Here is a 13,307-nt window from a genome sequence, read left to right as displayed (position 1 = left end):
TTGCCCCCTCCTTTCCTTTCCCCCCCAATCCCCATCTCTTCCCCTCCCCTCCCTCTTCCTTCCCCTACACCCCCCAAACCTGCTCCTACCCACTCCCAGGATGGCAGGCATGCCTGGGGCTGGGACCCCCTCCCTGGATGCTCCCGCCTCTCCCTCGCACCCATATGATCGGTCCCTGCCCCCGGCGCCTGGCCTTGCTGCCACTGCTGGGTCACTGGGCACTGGTCCCAGGTCACTGGGAACCTGACCCGGGACACCGGTGAAGGCGAACTCGCATAGAGACTCCGGGGACTCCGCTGCTGCTGCTGCCACAGCTTCTGCACCCACCCCCCCGGTCTGGTGGGCATGCCCTCAACCAGCAAGAAGGGCCGGGGGGAGGGTGGAAAGAAGAGCAAGAGCTTTGCCCGTAAGGTGACGCCTCCAGCGGTGGGGTACCCTCCCCTTCCTCCTGTCCCCTCCCCCAGCTCTGGGGGCAGCGCCGCTCCCAGGGCATACGCCCAGGTGGCCACAGGCTCCCCGCTCGCTGCCTCGTCACCTGCCCCGACCACCGACTCTGGCACCATCCCTGAGGACCGGGGCCCCTTCCCCACCCCGACCAGGGAGCACAGCATCCGTTGCCTCCTGGTGCCCGCCTCGTCCCACGTTGAGACGTATGTGCGGGTTCTGGCACAGGTGGTGGGGCTCTCAGTCATTGCGGCAGTCTTCAAGATGTTCGGCAAGGTCGTCTTCTTTCTGGCATCAGAGACCACCGCCCAGGAGGCGGCGGAGTAGGGCCTGGCGGTGGGGGGTATTTACGTCCCCCTAGAGCCTCTGGAGGACCTGGGCATACGGGTGGTCCTTATCTCCGTCCTGCCCTTCCTCCCTAATGCTGCCTTGCTTCCTTTCCTCTCCACCCTGGGGAAACCACTTTCCATTCTTAGCCCTCTCCCGCTGGGATGCAAGGACCCCACCCTCCGTAACGTTCTGTCCTTCCACCGGCAGGTTCAGCTTCAGGTACTGCCGGCGGTGGCGCATGACGGGGAGGCCCTCAAGGGGTCCTTCTTGGTGCCCCATCAGGGGGCCCACTACCGGATTCATTATTCCTTGGGAGAGGCCCGGCGCTTCCTCTGCCGGGCGATGGGGCATGTCCGGAGGGACTGCCCCTTGGCCCGGCACGGAGGAGCACCTGGGTCGCCCGAGGTCCCAGTGGGCGCTGGCCCTGCCACCGCCAGCAGCCCTGGCCGCCTGGCCCATGTGGCCGCCCCCCCTCCTCCTCCTCCTGTGCACGTCTCCGCTCGGGACGCGGGGTTGGCCCCCCCGTTGTGCCCCGGTGAGTGGCCGGACCCTGTCGCCCCCACAGTGAGTTCTGGGACAGGGCCTGTGGAGGAGAGGGCGCCCGGGTTGGATCCGGGTTTGGGAAAGGCTTGCCCCAGGGAGAGGTTTCCCATCCCCTTGCCGCCCTGTCCCCACCCCTTTGATCCCTGACACCATCGCCTTGCCACCTGGCCCCGACCCTGCAGGTCTGCCCTTGGTCAACATCTTGGAGGGCTGGGTGCTTGTTGGGGGGAAGCGCGGCAAGCGGAAGAAGGCTCAGCACCTCCCTGCCCACTTGGATGGGGAGGAAGCCCCCTGGAAGTCTCGGAAGGGGGCCACCAACGCTGAGCCTTCTGCTGCGCCCCCGGATGACGTCCGGTTGAGGGGGACACTGCAGCGGCGTGGAGGAGTAGCTCCGTCCCCCTCTTGGAGGCCCTCTTCGTCTCCCTCCCTGGGGGAGCCCCGGAGGGAGCTGCCCCAGCCACCCTGTCATCTCCAACCCCCATCGTCGCCGAGGTGCTTGTTGCCCCGGCTTCTGGCGGAGTGGCATCTGGGGAGGCATCTGCGGATTATGGCTCCATCTTTGCTGAGATCGAGTCCCTGGGTCTGACCCCCGTTACCCAGTGGGAGGACGACCCTTTGCCACTGGGCCTCGATCTGTGTGGTCTTGTGCCGGCCCCTCACCATCCTCCCTCTCCCCTTCCCCAGACTGCTGTCCCTGCCCTTGAGCCACCATCCGATGCCCCTGTCTGCCTGGCTGCGGCTGGCATTATGTCTGCGGATGCCAGGCCTCCTGAGGCAAGGGGGGTCTGAGGTAGGGCAGCTGTCCCTCACCCCTTCTTGGGGCCCTGACCCGAGCCGCCCCCTGTCTCTCACAGGGGCTGCAGGCACTGTGTCCATCTTGGTGCCCGGGCCCGGTGTCGGTGAGGGCCCCCCTCCTGACCCTATGCCCCTGACCCCCATGCTGGGTCAGGCGGAGCTGCATCCCGGTGGCTATGACACTGGGGCCCCTGATCCCAACCCCGTCCCTGCCTCTATCCCTGTTCCTGCTCGATCCTGTTCCTGTCCCTCCCCTGCCCACCTCCCATATTGTTACCGCCCCTGGGGTTGTGTCATACCCCTAACATCTGCGAACTCCCTGGAGGTGGTATTTGAATTCCCCCTTCCACCAGGGGCTGCTGTCTTCCCAAGCCACCGCTCCTTGTGCTGGGGGTTGAGGCGGGCAGTGCGGCACCCACGACACCGGTGCCGCGTCGGGGCTCTGCCCCTTGTCTGCCCATCTCTGTTGGCCATGGGGCCGCTGTGGGGTCCCAGCCGGAGGACGCTCCGGGGTCTCCTAACCCGGCCCCCAAGATTCTGCGGAACGAGCTGCGGACCTTCCTGGTCGACTGTCATGGGGCCAGGAATAGGGTGCAGCTTGCCCTGCAGCGCTGGGGGGATTTCCATCTCATCCTCTGGGCTGTGAGGGCCATCTTGAAGGAGGGGAAAGGGACCGGGAGGCAGGATGCTGCCTCCTACCAATGGGCCCTCAGCTTCTGTGACTCCCTCCTGGCCTTCGGGGTTGGTCACAGATTGCTGCAGGGCCTGACGGAGGTCACCAGCATTCCTGCCTGTGAGGTTCCTCCCCAGCCCTCCTCATGGCCCCAACAATCTTCGCAACCTTAAACGCCAGGAGCTGTAGGATGGGACTCTGCCAGAACCAGGTGCTCTCCTTCCTGCGGGAGGGAGGGAACTCTGTGGTGTTCCTGCAGGAGACCCATATGGATCCAGCCGCCAAGGCTAGTTGGCGGCTGGAGTGGGGGCACAGAGTGTTCTTTAGTCACCTCTCCACCCGCGCAGGCGGAGTGGCCACCCTGTTCTCCCCTGACCTACAGCCCGAGGTGCTGGGGGTTGTTGAGGTCGTGCCGGGTCACCTGCTGCACCTCTGGGTCTGCATGGAGGGGCTAGCGTTGAATCTTGCCCCAACATCAGGTCCGGAGAGGTTGCGTTTTTTTCAGCAGGCGTCCGCCTTCCTCGGCACCTTGGATCCTCACGAGTGCCTGGTCCTGGGCAGGGATTTCAACATCACCCTCAAGGAACGGGACCACACAGGGACCGAGCAGTGCCCGGCCGCCACGGACGTCCTCAAGGAGACTGGTGGACGTCTGGCGCAACCACCACCCAGACGACATTGTCACTTTTACCTTTGTGCGGGTGGGAGAAGATCGGTCATGCCACTCCCGGTTGGCCCGCATCTATATTTCTCGTCACCATCTTTCACGGGCCCGCTCCTCAAGTGTTCGGCCAGCCCCCTTCTCAGACCACCATCTGGTGACCGTGACGACCTCTCTCCTCGCGGAGAGGCTGGGGCCGGCCTACTGGCACTTCAACAACAGCCTGCTGAAGGACATGTGGCGTCCTTCCAGGAGTTCTGGCTGGCCTGGCAGGAGCAGAGGCACGTCTTTCCCTTGGCACGGCGCTGGTGGGATGTGGGGAAGATGAGCGCCCGGCTCTTCTGCCATGACTACACTCGGGGGGGCCAGCCGGAGGTGGGATGCGTGGATAGAGCAGCTGGAGCGGGAGATCTTAGAGCTGGAGAGGCGTCTGGCCGCCAGCCCCGAGGATCCATCCCTCTGCGGAGCATGCCGGGAGAAGCGGGAGGAGCTCCGGGCCCTCGAAGACCTCCGGGCTCGAGGCGCCTCTGTTCGATCCCGCATCCGTCTCCTTCGGAAGATGGATCGTGGCTCCTGCTTCTTCTATGCCCTGGAGAAACGGAGGGGGGCTAAGAAGCATGTCACCTGCCTCTTAGTGGCCTATGGTGCCCCCTCACGGATCTGGTGGAGATATATGGAAGGACCAGGGCCTTCTATGCTGACCTTTTCTCCCTGGATCCAACCGAAGTCACCCCCCCACAGTACTCTGGACTGAACTTCCCACAGTCAGTGCGGGCGACTGGGACCAGCTGGAGCTGTCTCTCACTCAAGCCGAGTTCTCGGAAGCCCTCCCCCTCATGCCCATGAACAAATCACTGGGCATGGATGGGTTGACCATGGAGTTCTACCGCACATTCTGGGACGTCCTCGACCCGGACTTAGCCGCCTTCTAGGCCGAGTCAGAGGCCAGCTGAGAGCTCCCCCTCTCATGCAGGCAGGCCGTGCTCGCCTCTGCGACCTTTGGAACTGGCGTCCCGTCTCGTTCCTTGACACAGACATAAAATCATGGCCAAGGCCATCTTGCTGAGGCTGGGTCTGTGATGCAGGACGTGGTCCATCTTGACCAGACCTACACCGTCCAGGGCCATATCATCTTCGATAATCTCTACCTGGTCCAGGACCTCTTGGAGCTCAGGAGTGGGGATGGTCTGTCATTCGCCCTCCTGTCCCTGGACCAGGAGAAGGCCTTCAATAGGATGGACCACAGGTATCTCCTGGGCACCCTGTGGGCGTTCGGCTTTGGACCCCATTGCATGGGTTTTCTCCGGGTGCTGTATGCCTCCACAGAGTGCCTGGTCAAGCTCAACTAGACCCTGACCGAACCGGTCAGCTTCGGGCGAGGAGTGCATCAAGGCTGTCTGCTGTCAGGCCAGCTGTACGGTCTGGCCTCGATCCCTTCCTCTGTCTCCTCTGCTGGTGGCTGATGGGGTTGGTGCTCCATGAGCCAGAGCTGAGGCTGGTCTTGTTTGTGTACGCCGATGACGTACTCGCGATTCAGGATCCGGATGACTTGGTGCGGTTGGAAGTGTATGATGATTTTTAGTTGCTTGGCCATAGTTACTCCATTTTAGCTAGCTTCTTTGTTTATAGAGGCAAAGGATGTGTAAGGATCATGGAAAGTTTTCGCAGGAATGCAAAAGGGGATAAGCCTTGGCCGGATTAAGCAAGCTATGCAACCTTGATAGATAAGCTGTGGCTAGTTGCAAAACATCTGTACAAGTATCTTATGAATATGCATACCTTTGTAAGTGCAGTAAAGATAATGTAGGCCAATAGTTATAAAGGAAATAGGTTTGTGCCCTTGTAAGGGGGTTATGTATGCTTTTGTTATTCGTATGTAGGTAGCAATGAGGTATAAAACTGTCTGTAACTTTGAATCCAGGGTCTTTTTCCACTGCCCACGTGTGGGCTTGGAGATTGACCTCTGCAGAATAAACCTTTTAAATGGAGACTGTCCGGCTTGAACCTGCGTGGGTCTCTATCGATGCAGGGAAACAAACTTCTGGGAATCTTTTTCCAACAGAAGCCTGCCTGGCCATCTACTCGGCAGCCTCCTCCACCCGGGTCAACTGGGCCAAGAGCTCTGGCCTAATAGTAGGAGCTGGGTGGCGGGTGAGCTCCCTCCCACCAGCGCTTCAAGCCATCCGATGGAGTGCGGGTCTGCTGCTCTATCTGGGCGTGTACCTCTCTGCCACCCATCCCTACCTGTCAGAGAACTGGCGGGCAGGGTGTCTGAGCAGCTGCGGAAATGGACGGGACTGCTCCTGTTTCTCTTCCTTCGGGGGAGGGCACTGGTGCTCAACCAGCTAGTCCTGTCCATGCTCTGGCACTGGCTTAACACCCTGGTCCCGACCCCGAGACTCCTTGCCCACCTCCAGCGGTCAATATTGGAGTTCTTTTGGCCAGGTCTGCACTGGGTCTCTGCAGGGATCCTGAGTCTCCCCCTGGAGGAAGGAGGGCAGGGCCTGTGCTGCCTCCGCAGCCAGGTCCACACCTTCCGCCTCCAGGCCCTGCAGAGACTCCGTTATAGTGCAGGTAGTCCGGCGTGGAGTCACTTGGCGCACGCCTTCCTCCGCCGCTTCCGATACAACCGGCAGCTCCTTTATCTCCATCCGAGAGGTCTTCCGTGAGACCTCTCCAAGCTGCCGGTCTTCTACCAGGACCTCCTACGGGCTTAGAGGCTGGTCTCAGCCTCCAGGCCTCTTGCGGCCACCAAGGGGGAGATCTCGGTGCACCGGAGTTTGGTCCTGGCAGGAGTCACCAGGGTCAGAGATCTCCTGGACTACGACTGGGGGGACTGGGTGGATCCCCACGTGCTAGCTCGGCGCATGGGATTCTCCACCCTTCGAACCTCCTGACGTACTCCAGGAGGTGAGGGCAGCCTTGTCCCCACTGCTCGGGCCTACCTTGAGCAGGTCCTGCGAGAGGGCGGCCCCCCTCCCTCGGTCCCAGACCTCCGGTGCTTTCCATAGGGCCCCAGCCCCTCAAGCCCCCCGGCCTCCCTCTCCCCATGCACCGAGCTGGCTGCACAACCTGCAGCCTGTCCTCTTTCGAACTGCGCTGAGGGACCATCTCTACATACTCGTGCTGCACACCCTTCACTTCCTTGCCCTCATGTCCTGCTCTGACACCAAATGGCGGGACCTGTTGCCACCTGCGGAGAGCGAGGACCCCCGGTGGGCAAGTCTGTACTCATCCCTGACCCCACAGCCCGCCGGGGACATCAGTTGGCAGCTCTTTCATGGGACCAAGAGCACAGGTGTGTACTTGGCACAGTTCACCCCTCACCCTGACACCTGCTCCTATTGCGGCATGAGGGAGACCCTGGCGCACATTTATCTCGAGTGTGCCAGGTTGCAGCCCCTCTTCCGGCTCTTCTCACCACACCTGTTCATCTACGCACACCCCATCCGTGGCCTCACAAAGTCACGGGACCTCCTCGTCAACCTCCTCCTAGCCCTGCCAAAATGGCCATCTACAAGACCAGGGAGAGGAGGTTAGCGGGGGGGTGCTCTGCATCTGTGGGACCTACTTCCGTTCCCTTGTGCACTCACGCATCCGGGCAGAGTTCCTCTGGGCAGCATCCTCTGGCTCTCTTGACATCTTCCGGGAGCAGTGGGCACTGTCTGAGGTTCTCTGCTCAGTGTCTCCTTTTGGTTCCCTTCGTTTAAACCTGTGACCCCCACGACCGCTCCTTTTTTATTAGTTGTCCCATGCACTTAGTTGTGTCCTGGATCCAGTGACTCTTCCCCTTCAGGGGGAGGGGCTTTTAGCAGTGGATGGGCTCGTGCCTACCCACTTTCCGGATTACAAATGGTACAACCATGTTGTAATAAAAAGATGGTTGACTGGACCTTCTAACTTCTCATCAGGTTCATTTTTAGGGGCGGCTGAATAGGACATCTCCCTGGGCGCCAATTTACAGGGGACATTATTATACCATGCATTGGCCTCCTTGGCTTGGGTTTTCTGGACTGGATGGCTGTTTCGGACTTGGTTTTTGGTTTTTGAGGTTTTTTTTTTTTTTTGTTCTGCCACTCAAATGAGGAGGGGTGATTGTACTGGAAATATTTTCTGCCTTGGCTTGCAAAGTGGCTATGACCACTAATGTTCACCATTCACAGTCTCCTAAAATTCTCATGACAACTATAGCAACTTCTGACTTCCATGGAAAAGAAGCACTAGGAAAATATTCAGTGCATTTCAAAAGCTGAAATAAGAAGGAACTCTCATCATGTGACAAGTCAAGTCTTATTGAACCAAATTCCACCACCAGTGGTCCCTGCATCACAATTTGGATAACTCTATATTAGGGAGTATTATGCTGACAGAAGGGGACAAAATTCCTGAATCCTGCCTTTAGAATCATAGAATCATAGAATATTAGAGTTGGAAGGGACCTCAGGAAGTCATCTAGTCCAACCCCCTGCTCAAAGCAGGACTAACCTCAGCTATATCATCCCAGCCAGGTCTTTGTCAAGCCTCAGCTTAAAAACCTTTAAGGATGGAGATTCCACCACTTCCCTAGGTAACTCATTCCAGTGCTTCACCACCCTCCTAGTGAAAAACTTTTTCCTAATGTCCAACCTAGACCTCCCCCTCTGCAACTTGAGACCGTTGCTCCTTGTTCTGTCATCTGCCACCACCGAGAACAGCCTAGCCTAGCCTCTTTGTGTGTGCATACACAACTTTCTGCACAGAAATTATTTCTGTGTGCAGTCATGTATGCATGCAAATAATAAATGTAAATAGGATTGTCTATATACATTCTGAGTTGCATGTGCGAATGATTATTTTGTTTGTTTGAGACCAAAACTAATAGTAATCAAAATTTTGTGTGAGTTACTGTGCAATGAACAGGGAATGGGCGGTCAGTCCTAATAGTCAGAGCAGAGGATCAAAACCAAAGATAGCTTCAGATACCAGGCCAAAGGTCAGAGTCAAAGACAGTGTCAGGGTAAGGGGGAAGAGCAGGGACCTGGTAGGGCAGGACAGCAGAAACTGGTAGTAGACAAGGGTCTGGGATGGGAAGAGAGGAAAGGAGCCAGGAGCAGGCAGGAATACATGGCTCAAGAATCAGGTAAGTGAAAGGGGGTCCTTAGTCACAGCCATCCGAGGATTCCTCTAGTTGCTCAGACAACTTCTTGTTATTACTTCCTGATTTATATAGTACTCCTTAGCCAGTCAGGGGGCGGGTTGTTTCCCCAATCAGGAGCTTTGGGGGAAGGGCCCTCTGTGAGTTAGCCCTTCTCTAGCCCCTTCCCTAGTTATTCAGGTGAGCTGCTGGAGGTTGTTGTGGCCTGATTGCTGCTTGGGGACCCATGGGCCTGGGTTCATAAACCTGTGATTCCTCACAGACCATACATGCAAAAGTGTATTGTCCAAACAGAGTCCTTATTTTGAAAATGTGATCTTATCTATCCATATGGTGCACCTGAGTGTTATGTTCACAGAACACACACAGAAAAATCAGGTAAAAACATAAATACTCTTGCTGAAAGGTTTCTAATTAACAACTTGCTTTGTTACAATTCAGAACAATAACACATGAACTGAGAAACAGAGAAAGAGAAAACAGGCTGTTCCCAAAGGCAACGAGGCACAATTCATCTCACCTCGCTATAAGCTCAAACTTTTCTTACTGACTCTGATCACATACATTGCCACTGTTCACTGTAGCCTGCATGGAGGACTAGTAAATATTCCCATTTTTAAAGTGATCGCTTGCAATTCCAACACAGTTTAATACACCAAACTGAGGTTTTTTGTTTGTTTATTTGTTTTTTCTCATGCTACATAGCTGCTACCTAGTGCACAGCTTGAGTAACCCAACCAGGCTAGATCATTAGTGTGGTAGATTCCCTAGGACAATCCTCCACTCCCACTAATAGGATAAGGAACTGGTTAAAAGGAGAGATTACAATGAGTCATACTGAAAGGTGAACTGTCAGGCTGGAGGGAGGTTATTAGTGGAGTTCCTCAGGGATGGGACTGATCTTATATAACCATTTTATTACTGACCTTGGCACAAAAAGTGGGAATGTGCTAATGAAGTTTGCGGATGATACAAAGTTGGGAGGTATTGCTAATACAGAGAAGGACTGGGATAACATACAACAAGATCTGGATGAGCTTGTGAGCTGGAGTAATAGAAATAGTATGAAATTTAATAGTGGAAAGTACAAGGCCATGCACTTAGGGACTAATAACAAGAACTTTTGATATAAGCTGGGGACACATCATTTGAAAGTGACAGAGGAAGAGGAGGACCTGGGAGTATTGGTTGATCACAGGGTGACTATGAGCCGCCAATGTGATGTGGCCATGAAAAAAGCTAATGCAGTCCTAGGATGCATCAGGCGAGATATTTCCAGTAGAGAGAGGGAGGTGTGAGTACCGTTATACAAGGCATTGGTCTGACCTCATCTGGAATACTGTGTGCAGTTCTGGTCTCCCATGTTCAAGAAAGATGAATTCAACTGGAACAGGTGCAGAGAAGGCCTACTAGGATGATCTGAGGAATGGAAAACCTGCCTTATAAAAGGAGACTCAAAGAGTTTGGCTTGGTTAGCCTAACCAAAAGAAGGCTGAGGGGAGATATAATTGCTCTCCACAAATACATCAGAGGGATAAATACCAGGAAGGGAGAAGAATTATTTAAATTCAGCATCAATGTGGACACAAGAACAAATAGATTCCTGGCCATCAGGAAGTTTAGACTTGAAATTAGATGAAGGTTTCTAACCATCAGGGAAGTGAAGTTCTGGAACAGCCTTCCAAAGAGAACAGTGGGGGTAAGAAACCTAGCTGGCTTCAAGACTGAGCTTGGTAAGTTTATGGAAGGGATGGTATGATGGGACAGCCTAATTTGGCAATTGACTGATCATAGATTACTAGCAATAAATATGCCCAATGGCCTATGATGGGATGTTAGATAGGGTATGTATTGAATTACTTTATGAATTACTTTACTTTATGAAATCATTATTTGAGGACTTCCATAACTCAGTCTTAGGTTAGGGATCTATTACGTGGGTGGTGGGTGAGGTTTTGTGACCTGCGTTGTGGAGGAGGTCAGACTAGATGATCATAATGGTTCCTTCTGACCTTATAATAGGAGTCAATGAGATTTGTCTTGAAAATTTTGCAAGGAAAGCTGGCTAGTCTATTCCTTTCATTGTTTATGGGAACTGACACTTCGGGGTGTGGTCCAGTAGTGGGAACTTGCACTGAACAGCTACTGGCTAAGCAGTTAAGGTGATTCAAGCCTTTTTTAGCAGTTTAAATGTCATAACATTGTGGCTTATTTTAACCACATTATTCTCCTGGATCTTGCTCTATGTCTGAGTTAATTTACGATGATCACCACTCAAGTTATTCTCCCCTACCCTCATGCTTCTGCCACCTCCAAAAATAGTTTCATTTGGCTCTGGAGAAATCAATACCAGTAATTTTAAGCTAATCACATTTTCTTTAGCCAATATTAAACAATCAACAAGAAACAAGGTTGAATTGTAGACAAGCAAGCACACATGGTGTGTTGGAACCGTTCTCCTTTATGCCTTAGGCTCTTTCTAACTGAGAATTCCTTTGAAGGACAACAGTAACTTGTAACTTTGCTCTGAGTATTTCAAAGAACTTAAAATTTAGTAAAACAGCTAAGTGAAGCAATGTGATTATGTAGTGACAGAGGCTCAAGAGACCCTTTTTTTCTTAAAGTAATTAGCATTTTCCTTCCTGTAACCTGTAAATAAAATTGAACAGTGATAATAATGGAATCATGCACTCTTTATACAGGTTTCTAAAGAAAGAGGAACAACAGTGGCCTGAAGGGAACCTGTCACTTTATAACAAACGGAGCATAATCTTTGTTTCAGTAGGTAGAGAAAGAATATAATAAACATATTTCTTACAGTATTTAATAGATATAAATAAAATAGATTTAAGACTTTAATCCTTCTAATCTTGTCCATGCATCATATCAACAAATCTGTGAAATATTACATTCATTTTTGGTGGCTTTTGGCTCTGATGAAAAGGGAAACTTTTATAAAACACAAAGGGGAAGAAGTGCAGTAAATAAAATAGGTTCATATTGCACCAAAACAGTTTGTGATAGTTTAGCTTGAATGTAAGCCAGCAAAAAATCAGCTAATTGCTCGATCTTCATGTAAGCTAAAAACATTGATTCAGGATTCTAAAATATTAAGAATTTGAATTCACATTGAAATACAACCTCTTCCCATTTCAGTTAGAAAATCATAAATCACCCTATTTATGGTGAAGATTTTTGCATTTTACTTTAAAAGGTAGGAACTAAGACCTGATCCCTCACCCATGAAAGTCAATGCAAGTTTTGCCATCAACTTGAGTAGGAGAAGGAGGAGCAAGCCATGAATAAGGATTTTGTTTCCCCACAGCTCTCTTGTACTGTTAGTTTAGGATGGGATTTTAAGATAATGAAAGTGACTAACAAGCATAAATCCTATTAAAAAGTCAATTGGATTTATACTTTTAACCACCTAAATTGGGTTTAGGCACTTTTGAAAATGCCACCTTTAATATATGTTCTTCAACTAGTCATAGCAAAATTTAAAAGATTATATAATATAAGCATCAGAAAGTCCATTTAACTGATGTCTTCAAATGTTACTGTGAGCCATGTTACTGTGTTACTGTGTGTTACCATGTTACTGTGAGCATATGTCAACTTTTTGAGTCAGAGCAGCTGTATTCTTTAGAATAAAAAAAGACAAATCAGAGTGACTGTGAAGAACAACAAACTGTTGGGTCCACAGTTAACTATAGCTGAAATTACCCTGCTGCATAGCTGTCACTGTATAGATGACAAAGTCTGCTTTCGTCCTTTCATCTCAAGGATCTGGATCACCTGCACAATATGTGAATTTGCTGCTGGCTCTCCACCTTTTGACTTTTGAGTCATCACAGCAACAGGATGCTTCAAAGCCTCACAAGCTGCTATATGCCGAGGTTTGGAAGCTTGGTGGGAGGGAAAAAAACATAGAAAAAAAAGCCTGGCAATTTAGAAAGAAGAGGGGGTGGGTGGGAATCTTACAAGACTAGGGCATGTTTAGTTAAACTTGATGGAGAGATTTAAAAGGGATTGAGAGACAATTATGTGAATGAGTAGTAATAAACAGCTCAAGATCAAAGTTATTATTAATATTTAAAGGGTTTTACAGAGACAACATTTTTTGGTGTTTATCTTCTTTAAGTGATTTGCAGAGGATTTCCAAGTCAGATGGAGCAAGAATAAAGGAATCCAATACAAAGGTTTTGTCTAGTCAATCCCTCAAATGAAGATTGTTAAATTTACAATTCGATGACAGGTTGAGTCTGTATTTGAGAGTTTCAAAATAAGCTGTTCTATTTCCTTCCATTATATCCCCTAGAGCAGTGGTCTTCAACCTGCGCCCTGTGGGCTGCTTGTGGCCCAGTTGGCACACAGCTGCGGCCCCAATGTACTAAAAAAATTTCAAAGACTGCCATGCTGATGCCTCATTCCTGGGTCTCAGAGGCGTGGGGCTGGATCAGGGGGAAATAGCGCCCGGCAGCCCTGCTGGAGTGCTCCCTGCCAGCAGAGAAGGCAAAAGAGTCCTCTGTGGCAGGGGAGGAGTTCAGCCAGCAATCAGCTGGCAGCCTGCTGCTGCTTCCTTCCTCCCTGTGAGTCAGGGACACACTGAGAACACTGCTGCCAGGGGAAGTGCTGCCTCCTCGCTTCTGGGTGTTCTGAGAAATGGGGGGAAATGCCCCCACTAGCCACAGCTATGTGTCACCTCTGAGGGGGATGAGCAAATTGTA

The sequence above is a fragment of the Emydura macquarii genome, unplaced genomic scaffold, assembly GCF_026122565.2.
Source record: "Emydura macquarii macquarii isolate MOO-44397 ecotype Brisbane River unplaced genomic scaffold, CSIRO-AGI_Emac_v2 contig_712, whole genome shotgun sequence".
NCBI lineage: Eukaryota > Metazoa > Chordata > Testudines > Chelidae > Emydura > Emydura macquarii.
The sequence above is the reverse complement of the archived record's forward strand: the minus strand, read 5'-3'. Positions refer to the sequence as shown.